Here is a 9,170-nt window from a genome sequence, read left to right on the forward strand (position 1 = left end):
ATTTCACCACTACCATTCCATTATTACTATTTAAAAAATTCTAAGTGGTATTTGCATTGTGCTTCCCGCTCCGGTCTATAGTACAGTCTAGACCTGCTCTGTAGGAAAAGTGCAATGAGATAACTTCAGTTATGAATTGGCGCTATATAAATAAAATTGAATTGAATTGCTTTGTTTGCTTTTCCTCTGTGAAACCCATCTGGGGTACAGTACAGAGTACGGAGTACAGTAACTGTTCATGAATGAAACTGACAGCATCCTGCAGATTACTATACTGCTCTCTTCTGGAGAGACCTCTTGATCTAAGAATTCGTTTAATTTTACTTTGACTAATTACATAACCATGCATGGCTATTGAGCAGTAGTACTATATCAGCATACTTAATGCACAGTTCACAGTAAAGTTCAATGACACAGCATGAGATCAAGTCACATTATAAGGGCCATTAATTAGGTCCTGCTTTATTACTTGTTTTTGAGGCCCTGTCTTGAAGAAGGTCCTTCGATGTGTCAAATTGCAGTTTCAAGACCTTCATTATTTCCGTTTTGTGCTTATGTGTTGCATATTACTAAAATAATTGTCTGTTTAATGAAATTACCTCACTGCAAACCTGGGGCCAAGTAGTAGTACAGCTCCAGAAAAGCTCTAAAAGCTGAGAGTCGCAAGGAGGGGGAGACGACCCAGTGACTGATTTTTGCCCCTGGGCCACCCCACCAGGTTTATCCAGTCATAGCTGCAGTGGTTGGCATCAGAGGTGGTAGTGTTCAGCTTTTGACCCGAACATGAAGGATTATCATGCAAAGAAATCAGACTGGACTGCAGTTTCATTACACTTAATTCATTTATTCTATTTGAAGAAATCTGAGATTTGGAACAAGGCTATAGAGGTGGACTCTTGAATGAAACATTCAATCATATGAACTGTAGATCTCATCTAACACTCTTAAGCAGCTCAGTACAACCAGTCTGCTCTGCTGGCCACTGATCAGCTCCACTGGAACAGTTGGGGTCTCAAGGGCACATCAGTGGTGGTAATGAGTGAAGGCAGCAAACATTTTGACTTGTCATTGTAGGAAAAACTCAGGTGTTACTAATAACATTAACGATGGCTCTGTTCTATTCAAGTGTCCCAATAAGCCGTGACAGGTAGTGAGGGTGGGTTCAGCAAAAGTGGGTGTAATTATACACATATCATGTGGGTGCAATTCTATTTAAAAAGCAGCATCACTGAAAAAAGTCAACACCTGCATAGTGACTCACATTTATGTGTGTAGTAAAAACACAATAATAATTTGTAATTATTTTTGTGATTATATGAATTGCATTGAAATGTTTGAAGAACTGTATATTGGTGATCAGTTGATTGTAGTATAAATGATTACAATGTTATTTTAAAAAAACCCAGTTGTACTTTAGTAAAAATATTGAATTGTCTGGAAGAGTTCATATATTGTCTTTGCTGTAAAAAGCACTCTAGATCACTGTGAGCACAGACAGGTTGTCCCATGAATCGTTAAAAACCCAAATAAAGAGGAAAAGGGGGCCTTGCTAGGTTTGAGAGGCTATACCTTTAAAACAGTAAATTAAACAGTAATCAATTCCTTTCGACACTTTATATCTTAAGAAGGGTTTCACCATATAAGATATAAACATGATTGGCGTGAGTGAATATTTGTTATAGTCGTGCCCTAAAATGGCCAAATTTTGGCAAACCCTTGCTGAACCAAGTTATAGGCAACGCTGGGGTAATTAAGAAAATACTCTGCAAGACACTTGAGGACCTCTGTATATGTGTTTTTCAGTCTTTCAAAGAACTTGACTAGTACTCTTGAAGCATTAATGTTGTCGTCAATTAGTGGGCAGTTTTCATAATCTGTGCAGGGAGCAAAAAAGAAAATTACAAAGTTGACAATACTGACAATATAAATAACACTATTTTATATCACATTCACCAATGTACATGACTATTAATAACAACCCCACAATACATTTTACCATGCGATGTATTGCATACTATGGTACAGTATACCTTAGTAATACTGTGGCACTGCAGAGAATAAAAGATAGGTATCTCTATCATGATATAGTGCCACTACACTCCCTTTGTTTTCATATATTTACTGTAAAGACATCTTATTCTATATGAACAATAAAAAAAAATTAAAGTCTTACTGTGATCTGAGTTGAAGACCTGTGGTTTGGACCAGCCGAGACACTCTGCCTGTGTCTCAAACTCCTTCAGCTCAGCAGCAGTGACAGTCTTTCTCCTACCTGGTGAAGAGGTGACACATTTGAGCTGAAAGCCTTGTGATGATATTCTACAGTATATACCAGTTTAATGCACATCACTGCAATCACCATACACCACACACCAGAGTTTATATATTTACAGTACATGTAATTAAAGGCCTGTTGGAGGAGGATACAAGCTAGATAAAAACAAAATACAGTTACAACTCAGTATTAGCAATGTTGGTCTGTCGGTCGGTCGTAATGTCTCAACAACTATTAGATGATTTGACATGAAATTTTGTACAGACATTCATATTGCCCTCAGGATGAATTGTAATAACTTTGGAGATGCCTTAACTTTTCATAGTTATCGTTACAGAAGCCTGGATTATAGATTACAGTTTTCTAGAGGTAACTCTAAAAAGAAATCATGAATTACGAATATTCTGAAGCCACGCAAATGAGATTAGTCTCTCTGAGACTTGGTGAGTTATATTAAGCTATATTTTACTGTATATCACTATTATTGGAAATATTACTACATAATTCTTATATGATCCCTCTGTTATCCTTACTGAAGAGCACAAGAATGCCAGCGAACTCATCCGATTTTACAACGTGGCAGTCAGGACACCCAGTTTGCAGCAGCACTTCTTGTTCACCCCTTGGAACATCTGTTGGAAACATTAAAGGATTGTGGATGGTAATAATACATAAAATGGTTTACATTAAAACTATACTGTTTGTGCAAACAGCTCTATTTTAGAGTGTCCTACAAATTATTTCAAAGCCTACAAGAGAGCTTAAATGTATCATAGGTTTAGCATCTGTGCATTGTTTATAATCTATTTTTTTTCTGCCTCCTCTAAACTTCTTGCTGCAAGTCAAAGCCATTTTTTGGATGGTAATAACACAGAATGAGAGAGAACAAGCAAGTGAATGAGCTACTGTAGAGAGTCAGTAGCCTGCAGTGTAAACGTCTACTAGCGACTAAAAGAAAAAGAGACAAAGAGACACAATTAAACACTAGTGCACACAGTATATTAAACAAAACTCTTACTGTCGCTGTTGACATCAAACATGGCGTTGTTCTGTTACAAAAATGTATTTGAATAATTACCGCAATATCCATATCTGCCAAGGATTAAAAACAAAATTAACCATTGAAAGAGCAACTGTACAGATATGGTGATGTATGATTCACAAATACTCTGATGGTGTGATGCATCTTAATGTTAAAGATTCATGCCAAATAATTCACCACCGTTATAAATAAAAAAGACTGCTTACATTTTAATATCATTTTTGGAATCGTAGATGTTCGGTGTGTCCGTAGAGGTAATGTTCACTCTAACACTTGGGCAAGCAACAGTATTCAGTAATGTTGGAGCCCAACAGGACTCCGAGGACACAGCTATGAAGTACCAAATGCCAGACAACTGAAATAAGAAAAGAAGGGAATTTGGTGTTATTTATTTATTTTGACTTTGTTAATGTTTGGCAATAATCTGAAACCTTTTATGTGAATTGTATTTCCCACAACATATTTCAGGGAAAAGAAGCGTGGCACTACCATTCCATTATTACTATTTAAAAAATTCTAAGTGGTATTTGCATTGTGCTTCCCTCTCCGGTCTAGAGTACAGTCTAGACCTTCTCTATAGGAAAAGTGCAATGAGATAACTTCAGTTATGAATTGGCGCTATATAAATGAAATTGAATTGAATTGAATTGTTTTGTCTGCTTTTCAATACAATTCAATTTTATTTATAATAATAATAAAACTTCATTTGTAGGGCACTTATCAAAACAAAGTACAAAGTGCTTCACAACAAGAGAAATAAAATATCACAGTGAATGACGAAATATAAAGAAATAAAATACATAAAATACGCAAAAGCAATAAAATAAACAGCCACTTCAGGAAAAATCAGGATATGCTTTCAGATAAAAATGTGTTTTGAGAAGAGACTTAAACGAAGACACTGACTCAGACAACCTAATTTCTTCGGGCAAGTTGTTCCAGAGCCTTGGGGCCCTGATAGCAACAGCTCTGTCCCCCTTAGTTTTCATCCTGGACTCAGGAACAGACAGGAGACCCTTGCCTGAAGATCTCAAACTACGTGAAGGTTCATAACGGATTACAAGGTCTAAAATATAGTCTGGAGCCAGGCCATGAAGAGCCTTAAAAGTAATCAACAAGATAAGACGGTGCAGTCCCTCATTCGTCCAGGAGTGTTGCATCGTAGAAAAGGTTTCAGTCGTAGTCATCTGGACACTGTTTTCAGAATCAAGACGTTTCGGCTCCCATCCGGAAGTCATTCTCAATTGTGGAAAAGGTCTGAGAACTCAGAAATTTAAGCTAATCTGTGTTGCTTAAGCCTTGCCCCATCCTAAGGACAAGATGCCCACACAAAAACAGAGCAATGTAGTTTATTCAATTCAATGCAGTGAGGAAAATTGCAAAGAACAGTACACAGGTGAGACTGACCAGCCACTTCACAAAAGACTTTGACTCTGGATTACATAGCGCAGTGCATTTGCATCTAAAAGCTACAAACCACTCATTTGAAGACAGGGAGGTGAAGATTCTAAGTAGAGAGAAGAGTTGGTTTGAAAGAGGAGTCAGAGAAGCCATTTTTGTGAAAAAAGAAAACCCCTCTTTAAATAGAAATGGTGGTCTAAGATTCAGCCTACCAATCATCTACCACAGTGTATTAACACCATGGCCAGGCCAATCATATGCTAATCAGGTACTTAACAGTGATGAGGGAGGTGCAGCCAGAAAACAATAGGCCTGATTACCGGGCCATCATGGAAACAAAAGAAGGTCACTTTAAGGTGAAACTACGTAGGGTAAACAGCAGACACGCAGGAAGACTCTTTCCTGAGGGCAGGGCTTAAGCAACACAGATTACCTTAAATTTCTGAGTTCTCAGAACTTTTCCACAATTGAGAATGACTTCCAGATGGGAGCCGAAATGTCTTGATTCTGAAAACAGTGTCCAGATGACTACGACTGAAACCTTTTCTATGAAAGATCTTAAAATCAATCCTAAAACAAACAGGGAGCCAATGTAAAGAGTCTAAAACAGGTGTTATGTGGTCGTACTTGGTCCTGGTTAAAAGCCTAGCAGAAAGTCTGTAGTTTTTTGATTAAGACAAGTGAACAGGCTGTTACAATAATCAAGGCGTGAGGAGATAAAAGCATGTACAACAATTTCTGCATCAATAAGATTTAAAATAGATTGGATTTTTGCAATGTTTCTGAGGTGATAAAAACATGATTGGACAAGCTTAGTGATATGTTGCTCAAAACACAAATTGCTATCAAACAGGACACCAAGATTTCTTGCAACAGGCTTGATATGTTGTGACAGGTTACCAGTAGATGGCAGTATTTGTTTATTGATATGTTGGAGCCCAATAACAAGGGTTTCAGTTTTATTTGAGTTGAGCTGAAGAAATTTATCAACATCCAATTTTTTATGTCAGACAGGCAGTCCTGCAGAGAACTCAGCATACTAAGGTCAGTGGGCTTGACAGGGAGGTACAACTGTGTGTCATCCGCATAACAATGTAAAGAATTACCATGTCTGCGGATTACATCACCCAAAGGAAGCATGTATAAGGAGAAGAGTATTGGTCCCAGAATTGAACCTTGAGGCACACCGTACTTGAGAAAAGGATGACATGAAGTTACTGACACCGAATTTCCTATTGGACAGATAAGATGAGAACCAGTCTAGTGCAGTGCCAGATATGCCCACCCAGTGCCTCAGTCTATCTAAAAGAATTCCATGATCAATTGTGTCAAAGGCAGCACTAAAGTCCAACAGCACAAGAATTGAACACATGCCTGTGTCTGCATTCATTAAAAGGTCATTGGTGACTTTGAGAAGGGATGTCTCAGTGCTGTGGTGTTGACGAAAGCCAGATTGGAACTTTTGAAAGGTATTATTGTTTTCCACAGTGGCAAGAAGCTGCTGAAGTTTTTCAAGAATCTTCGAAATAAAAGGCAATTTGGAGATTGGGCGATAGTTATCCAGGAGGGTGGGATCAAGCCCAGGTTTTTTTAGGACTGGCTAGACACAAGCTGTTTTAAAGTAATCAGGGACGCAGCCAGTAGACAGCGAGCTGTTAAAATAATTTGTAAAAGGGGCGCAATACATTCCATAACTTCCAATAAAAACCTAGTTGGGATTTTGTCCAGAGGGCTGGCGGATACTCTCATAAGCGACATGATGTCTGCGAGTTCAGGCAGCGTAACAGCAGAAAAATTGCTCAAAGAATCCCTGAGTGGGTGATCCACATCTAAAAAGGCAGGGTTGGGGGTGATATCAGATCTTATTAACTTCACCTTTCCAGCAAAGTGCAAAACAAACTTTTCACAATCAGCATCACAATCAGCAGGGGCACAAAGAGAGGCAGGGTTAACTAACTGATCCACAGTCTTAAATAGGAATCTGGGGTTGTGCTGATGGGCAGAAATAAGTGCAGAGAAATTACATGTTCTTGCATCCTTCACCATCCTATTATAAAGGCGTAATAACTCTTTCATGGCCACAAAGTGGACCTGGAGACCTGATTTCTTCCATCTGCATTTTGCTCTTCTGCATTTCCTTTTACAGCTTCGAATACTGTCATTTAACCATGGCTGTTTTCTAGTCTTTGAGTTTGGTCTATTTTTCAGAGGAGCTGTGAAATCTAAGATTGAAGAACACAGGTAGTTAAAATAATCAACCAAATCGTTGGTGTTCGTTGGTGGAATCGGGAAACACATTCCCAGGAGAATTGAACAATGTACAGAATATTGAGGCACTATGCTCATTAAGGACGCGTGTGTACTTAGAGCGGGATAAGACAGTACTAGCAGCCTCTAATTCACAGTTAAAAAAATGCATAGGTGATCAGATACAAACATGTCCCTGATTTCCACAGATGGGGTTTTCAGGCCCAGACTAAAGACTAGGTCTAAGGTGTGGCCACGGGAATGAGTTTGACCAGACACATGTTGTTGAAAGTTAAAAGAGTTAGTGATATTTAAAAAAAAATCAGCAGCAAGGGCATTAGAGGAGTCATCAACATGAATATTAAAATCACCACAAAGAAAAATTCTATCATAAATTAAAACAAGACTGGATAAAAACTCAGGGAGTTCCAACTTGAAGGAGCCAGCTGGTTTAGGGGGGCGATAAATGACAGCAAATATGACCAGGAGGGGGCCACCAAGTTTAAACATGAGCACTTCAAAGGAGGAAAAATCATTGCAAGCCATGAGGTTACACTTTAAATGCTTCCTATAGACAGTAACAAGGCCCCCACCTCGACCACAAACACTAGGGCAGCTAAAGTAGTCATAATCAGGAGGGCACAATTCAGCCAGCTGACTGTGATCACCAGGACGTAGGATTCAGTTAAAAACATAAAATCTAAATCAGTAGAAGAGATAAAATCATTTAAAATAAACGTTTTGTTAGAGAGGGATCTTACATTGAGAAGAGCCATCTTAAAAACTTAAAAAGTTATATAGCGCCAATTCATAACAGAAGTTATCTCATTGCAGTTTTCCTATAGAGCAGGTCTAGACCGTACTCTTTATAATATTATTTACAGAGTCCCAACAAATCCCACCATGAGCAAGCATTTGGTGACCTTGGCAAGAAAAAACTTCCTTTAAGAGGCAGAAACCTTGGACAGAACCAGACTCAATGGTGTGCAGCCATCTGCATATGTTGGTTTTCCTCTGTGAAACCCATCTGGGGTACAGTACAGTACAGAGTACAGTAACTGTTCACGAATGAAACCAACAGCATCCTGCAGATTACTGCTTTCTTCTGGAGAGACCTCTTGATCTAAGAATTCGTTTAATTTTACTCGACTAATTACATAACCATGAATGCTTATTGAGCAGTAGTACTATATCAGCATACTTAATGCCCAGTTCACAGTAAAGTTCAATGAGCTGATATTCTGTTGAGTTATGCCGGGAGCAGCTGAGCGGAAATAGACATATGGCTCTGAAAGAATGGAAGAAGAAAAATATTGCGGGGTAATGCAAAATATTATGAGGTAATGCAAAACATATTGTGAGGGAATACAAAAATAGTCCTCAAAAAATTCTCACCGTGACCTTTATGGGGCTCTGTAGTAAAGAACCAGAAATCATTCAAATGTAATACTCAGTAATATGATTTGTCCAGTGCTGATGTGTTTTTCACCTCAGGCCCACCATACTTGGAGGAGCTCAGGCTGATATTCAAAATGATTTCAGTGTATGAATTTTTGTGATTTTTTTGTATAATGACTAACCAGTCTGTTGTGTAGAACAGCACTGAAGGTTAATGACTATTAGATCCTTGTGCCATGCCAGAAGTTATAATGTACATAATTTAGTACAAAAAAAGTTACCAGTGCTAAATGTAAATAAGGCATTAGTAACGGTTTGTAAGCGGTCCATTAAGTCTGCAGTTGTAGATGTTAATAAATCATCAATAATAGGAATTTTGCCCAGATGCTCTGAAACCTTTTTGAAGAGAGTAAGTGGTCAACGGTCCATTTGTGAAGTCATCTTGTTGAATCAAAGAGCTATCTAAGAAGACAGAGCAAGTGTTATGCTGGAGATGGATTAACACCAGTCAGAGAGATTTTTCACAACCTGGAAACCCAAACATTGTTCTAAATAATGGCTTTTAACTCATCTATAAATCATTGGTTTCATGTATTAACTATTATAAAGCCTTTAAAAAGTGTGTCTTACTAGAAAATACCAGTATTTAGGAGAGGTCTGTGTGTGCAACTCCACTGACAGAGCTTGAATTGGCAACAAGAGGTAGCCTGAGTAAGCGGAAATTCAATTTCATGCAAAAATGTGTACCAGAATTTGCAATGCACCACCTTATCTTAATATATCAGCCGCATCAGTCCAGTCTCTTTC

Source organism: Siniperca chuatsi, linkage group LG2, assembly GCF_020085105.1.
Source record: "Siniperca chuatsi isolate FFG_IHB_CAS linkage group LG2, ASM2008510v1, whole genome shotgun sequence".
NCBI classification, from domain to species: Eukaryota; Metazoa; Chordata; class Actinopteri; order Centrarchiformes; family Sinipercidae; genus Siniperca; species Siniperca chuatsi.